Genomic DNA, 16,472 nt, shown 5'->3' with positions numbered 1-16,472 from the left:
GTTGTTATAGAGTTTCACACCATTTTTCAGCACAAGATAGGCTATACATGGCGACCAGTATTAATGGTGGAGGAAGAATCCGGGAAAACCCCGGAAAGAACCACTGACCCAAGAGAAGCTACAGGCAAGCTTTCTCACATATCCACATAGGCCGAGCCCGAGACTCGAACCCACACAGACAGAGGTGAGATGGCAGTGATCCATGATGGAGAGCGCTTTAGGCCACTCAACCAATCAGAGCCCCCTTAAATTAATTAACAGAAAAAAAAGCAAAAACCAACAAGTTTTGTAAAATTCAACAAATAATTTATTTCCTATGCTTACAAAGTGAAAATTTACAATGAGCACTTTGTAATTCCAGTGAATAATTAAATAAATAAACCCTCTCAGATCTTAACTGAAACACAACTTAAATTGATTCCACTAAGACTGATGTTAAGATGGAAAGAGTAATTCCAGTATGATCAAGCTTAACATAAAACCCTATGACACACTTTGAGGACCATGATGAGGGTCATCTTAATGAAAATTTCCATCAAACAGTAAACAAAATTCATTTCTTAAAAATTCTAAGGTCAGAATCAAGGCTGTATCTAGCACTCAAAACTGAGTAATACTTACTCTACATAACATTATGACATGTAGGCCCAAATGTAGAGGTCAGTCAAACAATACAGAATAAATATATATAACATAAAAATCATGGAAAAATGTCCAACACATAACACAAATTAAATATACATAACAATACAAAATTACAAAAGGAGGTACTGCTACAAGCTGGCCATCTAATGGAATAATGGCAGATAATTATTTCATATGACAGATACATACAAAATTGATTATCCGATAATACAGAGAATTTAATTTAGAGTTTGCATAAAGAAAATAGATCAGGATTTGAAATTTCACTTGACCACTTTTATTTACAAGTGATGACCAAGGGAAGGCAAGTGAGTCTTTCAAGATGCTGATTGGATGAGTTGCATTTTAAGCAGATTCAGTATGATGTACAGTGTTGGATGAGCAAAATTGATGCAGCACATGTGAAAGTTTTAATGACTTTTCTTGCAGGACAAGTAGCCAACTGAAAAATGTTTGAGCCCAGTAGATAATGGTATGTTTTAATAATGTTTGAGCCCAGTAGATTACAGTATATTTATAAAATGTTTGAGCCCAGTAGATTATGATATATTTTAAAGGAGCTTTGTTGGGTAAAATATATGACAGCTGTCATCTAATCAGTTCACTCATTTATAGTTATTTCATACCATTAGACAGAAATTATAATTTTGCATTAAATAAGGTCAGATTGGTAGTAAATGTCAAAATTACAATGGAAAAGTGAATAGGTGAGCAAACATTTATTAAAAGCTAATTTTACAAACCTGAAATGTTCTGATTGAAACATTATATTTGACTTCAGTTCTTCTTTTGCATGAAGTTACCATATATACTCACATGTAAGTTGGATCCAGTTGCAAACTGGATAGACCCAATCTGTCATGACATAATGTGGAACAGATTTTGGCCTTTGCAGTTTGTTGGGATTAATCACTCCAATATACAACACACAGCTTGTTCTGCCAGTGCATTATTTGATGGTAGATTAGGCTCATTGTTGTTTGCAGTTGGACCCAACCAATTGAATCATCAGTATAAACATGGTATGCCTAGTGAACCCACGCTATTAAAGTTTACCATATTTACTCAGTTATAAATTAGGTTCAACTGCAAACAACATAAATCTTGATCTGCTGTTGCAATATGCACTGATAGATCAAGGTCCTTGTTTGTTCTACTGATTACTTCTAACAAACTGCATAAACCCATATCTAATGGTGTGTTATGCAACAGCAGATCTGGGTCTATGCAGTTTGCAGTTGGACTTATAAGTGAGGGCATACAGTGCATTAAAAGGTTAGGTATTTGAAGGTAAATTTATGTAACTTTAGTACATATATGATTACATAACTAACAGTTGAGTAAAACAAAATATCATTGAATTTATTGATGTACTTGCTTATTAGTATTTAAAATTTGTGTATCAGAAGCAAGTCAGAATGCCATACAATTATTGTAACAATAGAGAGTAACCACAATCAGACAGTGCAAGAGAGGGCAGTGTAATTATGAGGTGGAGTATGATAATTTGCACATTAAATAAATTATGATGGGGTGGGTGCAGATTTGTAGGTATACATGCATACATACACACATACGCACATACATACATACATACATACTGTGAAAATAAGACAAATGACAATTTTCTAAGTTGATTTAGAAGTTAAAAAATTCTCACATAAATAATTGCTTGGTATTTCTAATGCTTTGTCTTGTGCTGACATCTGTGCAACATTAATATTCATGACTTGTATGCAAATTTACTTAACTTGACTTCTTGACAGAGCTGGTTAAAATTGTATGAACTTATTGTACTCTTCTAGCAAGATTGTCAGCATAGATTTACAGGAATTATACACTGGACTTCTTTCAAAGCTCATATGTCCCAAGGTTAATAAATGGAGCTGAATGCTGAACTTAATATATTTTAATTTTGCAAAAAAATTGTCACGATATATTTTCTAGTGCTGTAGATTTGCAACAGAAATAGTACAGGGATCCCTCAGTATAAATATAAATTTGTCAGAAAATGGTAAACATATTTTAAGAATTACTTGTTTTCTGCTTTTACCACTGTTTAATAGGATATCAGAATAGGTTTTGTAACATTCATGCACAATATTAGTACATCTTTTTAGTATAAAAGTGGTTGTATAGATGTGTCAAAGAACTCTTTGCAAAAAGTTTAATAAAATATATTTTATCTTTGCAAATTCTTTGCAGGACAGTTGTTATCCCCATAATACCCATTTTGCATATTTTTAAAATCTCAGAGGCTGACCATTAGAGATCAAAAAGGTAGACATTTAATACACATGAGCTGTTATTAGTCAGACAGGTGGGGTTTTGTTATATACCCATTTATTAGTCAGGCGGGGGGGGGGTTGTTATCTACCCATTTATTAGTCAAGCAGGTGGGGTTTTGTTATCTATCCATTTATTAGTCAGGCAGGTGGGGTTTCGTTATCTACCCATTTATTAGTCAAGCAGGTGGGGTTTTGTTATCTACCCATTTATTAGTCAAACAGGTGGGGTTTTGTTATTTTTCCATTTATTAGTCAAGCAGGTAGGGTTTTGTTATCTACCCATATGTAACAAAATGTGAAGAATGCAACACCTTTTTGCTGATTGCATGCTGCACAGAGTTGTAGGATAATTAGTCCCCCTCTTTATCCAGTCTAACCCTGCATGATACAGTTAGATGTCAAGCTTCACTTCTCAATTTCTATATTTGGTAGAAACCAAGGCCAGCCATCCAGTCAGATCTTAATAAAGGGAGACTTTCTTCAGAGGACTAAACCTCTTTTATGGTGCATTCTCATCCTTTAAGTGATGTCCTAATTACAACCTGATAACACTTTTGAAATCAGAGAATACAATGTGTCTTTGATTAAGTGGAGTATTCAGGGGAACCACATCTAGGTACTTGCTTGCAACTACTATCCAAACCAATTAAACAAGGCCTCAGAGGAAGACTGACCAAAGGAGTTATTTTTCCACCAAATACTGAATTCCCTTGAATTTGTGGGCATGTAGCAGAAATGGTATTTTTGCAGATTTTTGGGGGCAGGAAATACTGACACTATAAGCAGAAATTATTTTAGTGATCTTAATTTGAAATACACAGAAATTGTTTCAGTGCAGAAATTGTGCATACCTACTTCATTAGTAAATGAACAGTTTTGTGTGAACATAGATATGATAAATATAATTTGGATCTAAGAAATGCATTACTCGAATATGACTCATAGATGTTTCTTAGCATTTTTGTAGGGTAATTTAATACAATGTAACTTGGCTATTAAAATTTGTGCAGTAAAATAATTAAAAACATTATGGTCCTCTTGACCAAAATAATTAATAAAATGTTTTTACCTGTATCCTTATCCCGCATTAAATGAACATGTTCCACATTAATGTATCTGTCCATGATTTTTGTGTAAATGATGGATTATGGTCATTTATTTTTGGTCCAACTTATTTATGGAGCATGATTCCAAAATTTAGCAATTTAATCCTGAAATGTTGATGCCTTTTTTCCCAAACAGTGCAAACCATAACAATTTCCACTCAGAAGTCAATATTCATGTATTAAGAACAAATCAAATCCTTTGGACAACAGGAGGTAGGTTGAATGCAGTCCTCTTTTCAGACTCTCAAATTACTAAATAGCATTAGAAGAAGTTTTGGAATTTTGAAATGACCACCAAAAAAGCACAAATCATGAATTTATAGAATTAAAACTCAGTCTATCATCAAAGTTGTAGAGGTTTCCCAAGGATCTATATGCTAGCTGTAGGCATGTACCATATACACCTGCTTATAAGTTGAGATCAACTACAAACTGCACAGACCTAGATCTGACATCACATGATGTGCATGCAGAGCTGGGTCTGTGCAGTTTGTTGGGAGTAATCAGTAGAACAAACAACACAGACCCCGATCTGAAGGCACATTATTCTACTGCAGGGCAGGAGCTTTGTTGTTTGCAGTTTGACTTGTATATGGTAACACCATGTTCCTCTTTGAGTACTTAAAAGCCCCACAATTTTGGTTTCCCTATTTCCATGGTAATAGAATAACATATTGCTGCTTGGAGTCAGAGCTTTTCTCATGCAGTTCAAAATATCCGGACTTAGTGCTGCTTATCCAGGCTAGGGATGAGACCTCACAACTGTTGTGTTGCTCGGTGAAGACGATAGGAGTGATACACTGTAATACCATTAAAAAGGTACCCATCTTGTCATTTCCCATTGTCAAATAGCACACACTTGAAATGGCACTAATTCACTTCCTGATTGTCATCACTAGTAGCTGTCAATCATTTACACTCAATGTTATTTAGACATTTATTTAAAATATTTTCTGATAATTTGCTTTGCTTCTTCCTAATTCTAAGTACAGGAATTGTCAGTCTTTATTTAGAGTCACATTGATCTTGTACACAAAAGCAGTTTTGTTTAATAGGTGGGTAAAATATTCCTTAAACTGTGCATTGTTGGAACTGGAGGTGTTGGCTGTGTTATACAGGTGGCTTGGGTAAATAAAATGCAGGTATATGATTAATATTAGAACAAGCTTTATTGAGACAAAAATAGGTAGTATGGATGGGTTACATGGGGGTGAGGAGGGTAGGGAGGCTGGCAGACCATTTCATGGATGTTTCACTGCAGTATGGCAAAAGTTATGGAAGGTCACTCTATGAATGAGTGGAATAACTCAGTCACTAAAACATTCAGTCTGTAGCCAGTAGATCACAGCATAGTGGTTTGTTAGCTCTGTTATTTGTGTCAAAAATAGCAAATAAATATTACTTGTTTAAAAATGAAAAGCTTTCTTTAGTGATTATTATTATTATTATTATTATTATTATTATTATTAATATTATTATTATTATTGATATTATTATTATAGTTAAATAAGGCAGGGCAGTCTTATTAAGATTCAGGAAGATCTGTAAAGTTTAAATTTCACAAGCTAGCACTTGACTTATTGAAGAAGATTTGTCAATCAAATTCACATTTAAGTTTTGCATTTTGTGGGGAAGTAATTTGGTGAAGTGTTCTGGTGTATGAAAGTACTGCAATTTTCTTTTGACATTTGTAAAAAAAAAAACATTGCAAAATTATTCAGAAACGTGATCAGAATTTCTAAAAATGGGTATTGCCAAATGAATATTATGCTTGCAGCTGGCAAGAAACATTGGTATCGGCCTTTATGATTTATATTTTCAGCATGTAAGTTCCATGAATTTTCATTCTGTCATGGAATGCATTCTTGCACACTGTTGTGTAAACAAAATTTGCAATTTCATGGGCACAAAATTTAACCAATTCCTACTGTATCAATCTTAAAACTTTGCCTCTGTCAGGATAATGTAATGATGACTGTAATGCTTACAGGTATCATTGTTGAGGAATAGCAAAGTTTGTATAATGTTTTACTTTTGTGACCTGAGAGAACTTGCAATAAAGCTAATGTTTGTTGAAATATGGTGAATTGTTACATTACCTATCATAATTCATGTACCTATGTAATTCTACAATGTAATGAACTATCAGTTCTTATTATTTTATTAATGCTACCTGATTAGTAGAATGAAAGAAATACAAATAAATCTCACTTTATTACATTTACTTCAAAACAGTTATAAAATTCATGTGCTGTAATTCGTTTCCAGACAAAAGTCGCAGGTTTTAAAAGATGCATTTTATTTCTGAATCAATTGCTGGTTATTGATGTATTTAAACATAGGCAGGTTGGAAGCTTCAAAGCTGTTAATTCACACATACAAGTTCAAATAACTTAACAGAAATAATAAATAAGTTCCCAGTCAAGTTTGATCCAAATTCTATTATCAAAACCAGCAAAGAGTTCTAGGAACAGAATATTCAAGTTTGTTCCTATTTTACGATAAAATGGTACAACAACAACAGTTGTTGTAGTTCAATCTGATATTGCTTACATGCCAAAAATTGAGCCTGATTAATGAAATTGGTATGATATTGTAGGAATCATGATAATTTGTTAAAACCTATATTTAAATATTACATTTTGTTTTACACTTTGCTGATTTGTCTGTTAGCAGTAAGTACTAAGCAACAGTAACAACACCACCTCAACTTTTAAAGATTTAAAAATAATAATAGTGATAACAATAATAAGAGTAAAAAGAATAAGAGAAAGAAAGATTTGCTTGTTTATCTGTTGTTTTTTTATGGCACTTTTAAGACATTATTGACTGTACCATGCTGAGGAAATGAAGTAAAGTGCCCTTCCCAAGGACACACCAAGGCAGCTGACCCAGGGAGGTCTGGGTGGGTATCCAACCTACAATCATTTGATTAGAAGTCCAACACTCCACTGACTGAACTACCAAGAATAATAAATGACTAGTTGGTCACAAATTCTAATTAAAAATTCCACAATTTTTTCATATTTGTTCCATAAATTTACTAAAGTATGATTCTAAGGGAAAAAAATGAAAACTTTGCTTTTTAATTTTCTGTACTCTCACATATTAACCCTAAAAATTAAAATTTCCATGAAAGCCTCCTGGTGTCATTGAGAAGCTTCACCCATCTAATTTTCACTCTAAGGTGCAAAATATACATCAAAAGGTATTCATCCTGGGATGAAAAATCTACTTTGAAATTCGTACCTAACTATAGATTCTGACGATAATGAGAAGGGTGTTAGCAGGACCAACACGAACAAAACAGCAACAGTGATACTACAGTTGGACTTTTACTAATACTACTTCTACAACATGTAATACTACTATTACTTTTACAACATGTAATACTCTACTACTACTACAACATGTAATACTCTACTACTACTAAAACATGTAATACTCTACTACTTCTACAACATGTAATACTACTACTACTTTTACAACATGTAATACTCTACTACTACTACAACATGTAATACTCTACTACTTTTACAACATGTAATACTACTACTACTACATGTAATACTACTACTACTACTACAACATGTAATACTACTACTACTTTTACAACATGTAATACTCTACTACTACTACAACATGTAATACTCTACTACTACTACAACATGTAATACTCTACTACTTCTACAACATGTAATACTACTACTACTTTTACAACATGTAATACTCTACTACTACTACAACATGTAATACTCTACTACTTTTACAACATGTAATACTACTACTACTACTACATGTAATACTACTACTACTACAACATGTAATACTACTACTACTACTACAACATGTAATACTACTACTACTTCCACAACATGTAATACTACTACTACTACTACAACATGTAATACTGCTACTACTTCTACAACATGTAATACTACTACTACTTTTACAACATGTAACACTACTACTACTACTAGAACATGTAATACTCTACTACTTTTACAACATGTAATACTACTACTACTACTACAACATGTAATACTCTACTACTTCTACAACATGTAATACTCTACTACTACTACAACATGTAATACTCTACTACTTCTACAACATGTAATACTCTACTACTACTACAACATGTAATACTCTACTACTTTTACAACATGTAATACTCTACTACTACAACATGTAATACTACTACTACTACAACATGTAATACTACTACTATTTCTACAACATGTAATACTCTACTACTACAACATGTAATACTCTACTACTACTACAACATGTAATACTCTACTACTACTACAACATGTAATACTACTACTACTACTACATGTAATACTACTACTACTTCTACAACATGTAATACTCTACTACTACTTCAACATGTAATACCACTACTACTACTTCAACATGTAATACCACTACTACTTCTACAACATCTAATACTACTACTACTACTACAACATCTAATACTACTACTACAACATGTAATACTACTTTTACAACATGTAATACTACTACTACTACTACTACAACATCTAATACTACTACTACTTTTACAACATGTAATACTACTACTACTACTACTACAACATGTAATACTACTACTACTTTTACAACATGTAATACTACTACTACTACTACTACAACATGTAATACTACTTCTACAACATGTAATACTACTACTACTTTTACAACATGTAATACTACTACTACTACTACAACATCTAATACTACTACTACAACATGTAATACTACTTTTACAACATGTAATACTACTACTACTTTTACAACATGTAATGCTACTACTACAACATGTAATACTAATACTACTTTTACAACATGTAATACTACTACTACTTTTACAACATGTAATACTACTACTACTACTACAACATGTAATACTGCTACTATTACTACAACATGTAATACTACTACTACTACTACAACATGTAATACTACTACTACTTCTACAACATGTAATACTACTACTACTTTTACAACATGTAATACTACTACTACTACTACAACATGTAATACTACTTCTACAACATGTAATACTACTACTACTTTTACAACATGTAATACTACTACTACTACATGTAATACTACTACTACTATGACAACATGTAATACTACTACTACTTCTACAACATGTAGTACTCTACTACTTTTACAACATGTAATACTACTACTACTACTACAACATGTAATACTCTACTACTTTTACAACATGTAATACTACTACTACTACTACAACATGTAATACTCTACTACTTCTACAACATGTAATACTCTACTACTTTTACAACATGTAATACTACTACTACTACAACATGTAATACTACTACTACTACTACAACATGTAATACTACTACTACTACTACAACATGTAATACTACTACTACAACATGTAATACTACTACTACTACAACATGTAATACTACTACTACTACTACTACAACATGTAATACTACTACTACTACAACATGTAATACTCTACTACTTTTACATGTAATACTACTACTACTTTTACACCATGTAATACTACTACTACTACTACAACATGTAATACTACTACTACTTTTATAATATGTAATACTACTACTACTACTACAACATGTAATACTACTACTACTTTTACAACATGTAATACTACTACTACTACTACAACATGTAATACTCTACTACTTTTAGAAAATGTAATACTACTACTACTACAACATGTAATACTACTACTACTACTACAACATGTAATAGGAGCCCCGAGTGGCCAAGTGGTCTAAAGCGCTCACCGTTATGGATTGCTGCCATCTCACCTCTGACTGCATGGGTTCGAGTCTCGGATTCAGCCAATGTGGGTATGTGAGAAAGCTTGCCAGTAGCTTCTCGTGGACCGGTGGTTCTTTCTGGGGTTTTCCCGGGTTCTTCCTCCACCATTAATACTGGCCGCCACGAATAGCCTATCGTGTGCTGAAAAATGGCGTTAAACCCTACAACAACAACAACATGTAATACTCTACTACTTTTACAACATGTAATACTACTACTACTACTACAACATGTAATACTCTACTACTTCTACAACATGTAATACTACTACTACTTTTACAACATGTAATACTACTACTACTTCTACAACATGTAATACTCTACTACTTTTACAACATGTAATACCACTATTACTACTACAACACGTAATACTACTACTACTACAACATATAATAGTAGTACCACTACTAAAACATGTAATACTACTACTTTTACAACATGTAATACTACTACTACTACTACAACATGTAATACTACTACTACAGCATGTAATACTACTACTACTACTACAACATGTAATATTCTACTACTTCTACAACATGTAATACTACTACTACTACTACAACATGTAATACTCTACTATTTTTACAACATGTAATACTACTACTACTTCTACAACATGTAATACTCTACTACTTTTACAACATGTAATAATACTACTACTACTACAACATGTAATACTCTACTAATTTTACAACATGTAATACTACTACAACATGTAATACTCTACTACTTTTACAACATGTAATACTACTACTACTACAACATGTAATACTCCACTACTTCTACAACATGTAATACTACTACTACTTTTACAACATGTAATACTACTACTACTACTACAACATGTAATACTACTACTACTACAACATGTAATACTACTACTACTACAACATGTAATACTACTACTACTACATGTAATACTACTACTACTACTACAACATGTAATACTACTACTACAACATGTAATACTACTACTACTACTACTACAACATGTAATACTGCTACTACTTCTACAACATGTAATACTACTACTACTACTACAACATGTAATACTACTACTACTACTAAAACATGTAATACTCTACTACTTTTACAACATGTAATACTACTACTACTACAACATGTAATACTCTGCTACTACTACAACATGTAATACTACTACTACTACTACATGTAATACTACTACTACTACTACAACATGTAATACTACTACTACTACTAAAACATGTAATACTAGTACTTTTACAACATGTTCTTCCTCCACCATTAATACTGGCCGCCACGTATAGCCTATCGTGTGCTGAAAAATGGCGTTAAACCCTACAACAACAACAACATGTAATACTCTACTACTTTTACAACATGTAATACTACTACTACTACTACAACATGTAATACTCTACTACTTCTACAACATGTAATACTACTACTACTTTTACAACATGTAATACTACTACTACTTCTACAACATGTAATACTCTACTACTTTTACAACATGTAATACCACTACTACTACTACAACATGTAATACTACTACTACTACTACAACATGTAATACTACTACTACTACTAAAACATGTAATACTACTACTTTTACAACATGTAATACTACTACTACTACTACAACATGTAATACTACTACTACAGCATGTAATACTACTACTACTACTACAACATGTAATACTCTACTACTTCTACAACATGTAATACTACTACTACTACTACAACATGTAATACTCTACTACCTTTACAACATGTAATACTACTACTACTTCTACAACATGTAATACTCTACTACTTTTACAACATGTAATAATACTACTACTACTACAACATGTAAAACTCTACTACTATTACAACATGTAATACTACTACTACTTCTACAACATGTAATACTCTACTACTTTTACAACATGTAATACTGCTACTACAACAAGTAATACTCTACTACTTTTACAACATGTAATACTACTACTACTACTACAACATGTAATACTCCACTACTTCTACAACATGTAATACTACTACTACTACTACTACAACATGTAATACTACTACTACTACTACAACATGTAATACTACCACTACTACTAATGCAACATGTAATACTACTACTACAACATGTAATACTACTACTACTACTGCTACTACATGTAATACTACTACTACAATATGTAATACTACTACTACTACTACTACAACATGTAATACTACTACTACAACATGTAATACTACTACTACTACAACATGTAATACTGCTACTACTTCTACAACATGTAATACTACTACTACTACTACTAAAACATGTAATACTCTACTACTTTTACAACATGTAATACTACTACTACAACTAAAACATGTAATACTACTACTTTTACAACATGTAATACTACTACTACTACTAGAACATGTAATACTACTACTACAGCATGTAATACTACTACTACTACTACTTCAACATGTAATACTCTACTACTTCTACAACATGTAATTCTACTACTACTACTACAACATGTAATACTCTACTACTTTTATAACATGTAATACTACTACTACTTCTACAACATGTAATACTCTACTACTTTTACAACATGTAATAATACTACTACTACTACAACATGTAATACTCTACTACTTTTACAACATGTAATACTAATACTACAACATGTAATACTCTATTACTTTTACAACATGTAATACTACTACTACTACAACATGTAATACTCTACTACTTCTACAACATGTAATACTACTACTACTACTACAACCTGTAATACTACTACTACTACAACATGTAATACTCTACTAGTTCTACAACATGTAATACTACTACTACTACTACAACATGTAATACTATTATTACTACTGCTACAACATGTAATACTACTACTACAACATGTAATACTACTACTACTACAACATGTAATACTACTACTACTTCTACAACATGTAATACTACTACTACTACTACAACATGTAATACTACTACTACTACTACAACATGTAATATTCTACTACATCTATAACATGTAATACTACTACTACTACTACTACTACATGTAATACTACTACTACTACTACAACATGTAATACTCTACTACTTCTACAACATGTAATACTACTACTACAACATGTAATACTACTACTACTACTACTACTAAAACATGTAATACTACTACTACAACATGTAATACTACTACTAATACTACAACATGTAATGCTACTACTACAACATGTAATACTACTACTACAACATGTAATACTACTACTACAACTACTACTACTACTACAACATGTAATACTACTGCTACAACATGTAATACTACTACTACTACTACTACAACATGTAATACTACTACTACTTTTACAACATGAAATACTCTACTATTTTTACAACATGTAATACTACTACCACTACTACAACATGTAATACTACTACAACAACAACATGTAATACTACTACTACTACTACAACATGTAATACTACTACTACTACTACAACATGTAATACTCTACTACTACAACAACATGTAATACCCTACTACTACAACAACATGTAATACTACTACTACTACAACAACATGTAATACTACTACTGCTACTACAACATGTAATACTACTACTACTACTTTTACAACATGTAATACTCTGCTACTTTTACAACATGTAATACTACTATTGCTACAACATGTCATACTACTACTACTACAACATGTAATACTCTACTACTACTACAACATGTAATACTCTACTACTTTTACAACATGTAATACTACTACTACTACTACATGTAATACTACTACTACTACTACAACATGTAATACTACTACTACTACTACTACAACATGTAATACTACTACTACTACTACTACATGTAATACTACTACTACTACTACAACATGTAATACTACTACTACTACTTTTACAACATGTAATACTCTACTACTTTTACAACATGTAATACTACTACTACTACTTCAACATGTAATACTACTACAACAACAACATGTAATACTACTACTACTACTACAACATGTAATACTACTACTACTACTACTACTACATGTAATACTACTACTACTACTACTACAACATATAATACTACTACTACTACTACAACATGTAATACTACTACTACTACTACAACATGTAATACTACTACTACTACTACATGTAATACTCTACTACTACTACAACATGTAATACTCTACTACTTTTACAACATGTAATACTACTACTACTACTACATGTAATACTACTACTACTTCTACAACATGTAATACTACTACTACTACTACATGTAATACTACTACTACTACTACAACATGTAATACTACTACTACTACAACATGTAATACTCTACTACTACTACAACATGTAATACTACTACTACTACAACATGTAATACTACTGCTACTACTACAACATGTAATACTACTACTACTACTACAACATATAATACTACTACTACTTCTACAACATGTAATACTACTACTTTTACAACATGTAATACTACTACTACTACTACTACAACATGTAATACTACTACTACTACTACAACATGTAATACTACTACTACTACTACAACATGTAATACTACTACTACTGCTACAACATGTAATACTCTACTACTACTACAACATGTAATACTACTACTACTACAACATGTAATACTACTGCTACTACTACAACATGTAATACTACTACTACTACTACAGCATGTAATACTACTACTACTACTACAACATGTAATACTACTACTACTGCAACATGTAATACTACTACTACTACTATAACATGTAATACTACTACTACTACTTTTACAACATGTAATACTCTACTACTTTTACAACATTTAATACTACTACTACTACTACAACATGTAATACTACTACTACTACAACATGTAATACTACTACTATAATACTACTACTACTACTACAACATGTAATACTACTACTACTACTTTTACAACATGTAATACTCTACTACTTTTACATCATGTAATACTACTACTACTACTTCAACATGTAATACTACTACAACAACAACATGTAATACTACTACTACTACTACAACATGTAATACTACTACTACTACTACAACATGTAATACTACTACTACTACAACATGTAATACTACTACTACTACTACAACATGTAATACTACTACTACTGCAACAACATGTAATACTACTACTACTACTACAATATTTAATACTACTGCTACTACTTTTGCAACATGTAATACTCTACTACTTTTACAACATGTAATACTACTACTACTACTACAACATGTAATACTACTACTACTACTACAACATGTAATACTCTACTACTACTACAACATGTAATACTCTACTACTTTTACAACATGTAATAATACTACTACTACTACATGTAATACTAATACTACTACTACAACATGTAATACTACTACTACTACTACAACATGTAATACTACTACTACTACTACAACATGTAATACTACTTCTACTACTACAACATGTAATACTACTATTACTACAACATGTAATACTACTACTACTACTATAACATGTAATACTACTACTACTACAACATGTAATACTACTACTACTACAACATGTAATACTTCTACTACTACAACATGTAATACTACTATTACTACAACATGTAATACTACTACTACTACTACAACATGTAATACTACTACTACTACAACATGTAATACTACTACTACTACTACAACATGTAATACTACTACTACTACTACTACAACATGTAATACTACTACTACTACTACAACATGTAATACTCTACTACTTCTACAGCATGTAATACTACTACTACTACTTTTACAACATGTAATACTACTACTACTACTACTACAACATGTAATACTACTACTACTACAACATGTAATACTACTACTACTACTACTACAACATGTAATACTACTACTCCTACTACAACATGTAATGCTACTACTACTACTACTACTACAACATGTAATACTACTACTACTACTACAACATGTAATACTCTACTACTTCTACAACATGTAATTCTACTACTACTACTACAACATGTAATACTACTACTACTACTACAACATGTAATGCTACTACTACAACATGTAATACTACTACTACTACAACATGTAATACTCTACTACTTCTACAACATGTAATACTACTACTACTTCTGCAACATGTAATACTACTACTACTACTACAACATGTAATACTACTACTACTACAACATGTAATACTACTACTACAACATGTAATACTACTACTACTTTTACAACATGTAATGCTGCTACTACTACTACAACATGTAATACTCTACTACTACTACAACATGTAATACTCTACTACTACTACAACATGTAATACTACTACTACTTCTGCAACATGTAATACTACTACTACTACTAGAACATGTAATACTACTACTACTTCTACAATATGTAGTACTACAACATGTAATACTACTACTACTTCTACAACATGTAATACTACTACTACTACTACAACATGTAATACTACTACTGCTTCTACAACATGTAATACTACTACTACTACTGCTGCTGCATATACTACTAG

At 31.4% G+C, this 16,472-nt stretch overlaps 1 protein-coding gene across 4 annotated transcripts in view; it reads left to right on the top strand.

Moving 5' to 3' along the window:
• LOC149805279 (protein trachealess-like) overlaps positions 1–16,472 on the top strand; it is a 233,496-nt gene that overhangs the window by 139,778 nt on the left and 77,246 nt on the right. The window lies entirely within an intron of this gene.

This window comes from Sinohyriopsis cumingii, chromosome 2 (assembly GCF_028554795.1).
Source record: "Sinohyriopsis cumingii isolate HCF-2022 chromosome 2, ASM2855479v2, whole genome shotgun sequence".
Classification (NCBI taxonomy): domain Eukaryota; kingdom Metazoa; phylum Mollusca; class Bivalvia; order Unionida; family Unionidae; genus Sinohyriopsis; species Sinohyriopsis cumingii.
The sequence above is the reverse complement of the archived record's forward strand: the minus strand, read 5'-3'. Positions and strand labels throughout refer to the sequence as shown.